General features: G+C 21.5%; 1 protein-coding gene across 1 annotated transcript in view; it reads left to right on the top strand.

The window, feature by feature from the left end:
* Positions 1 to 228, top strand: part of LOC107662975 (semaphorin-6B-like) — a 119,872-nt gene that overhangs the window by 98,420 nt on the left and 21,224 nt on the right. The gene's annotated exons all lie outside the window — the stretch shown is intronic.

Raw genomic sequence — 228 nt, 5'->3', positions numbered from 1 at the left:
TTTAAATTGAAAAGTGAAATTATGAAAATAAAAGCTAATTCAAAAAAGTAGTAAATACTATAATAGTATGTAGAAATATTAAAATAACACTGTACTCTAATACAGATAAAATAGCATGCAAAAATATTGAGTAAAATTGTCTCTTTTTTTAATAAAAAATAAAAAATAAAGATGGCAAAACTTTTTAAAGGTAGTGTAGAAACCTGTTGACTTTCTTTCTTTGTGGAA

This window comes from Sinocyclocheilus anshuiensis, unplaced genomic scaffold (genome assembly GCF_001515605.1).
Source record: "Sinocyclocheilus anshuiensis isolate Anshui unplaced genomic scaffold, SAMN03320099.WGS_v1.1 scaffold1659, whole genome shotgun sequence".
Classification (NCBI taxonomy): Eukaryota; Metazoa; Chordata; class Actinopteri; order Cypriniformes; family Cyprinidae; genus Sinocyclocheilus; species Sinocyclocheilus anshuiensis.
Note: the sequence above shows the minus strand (reverse complement) of the source record. Positions and strands in the feature narration are given on the sequence as shown.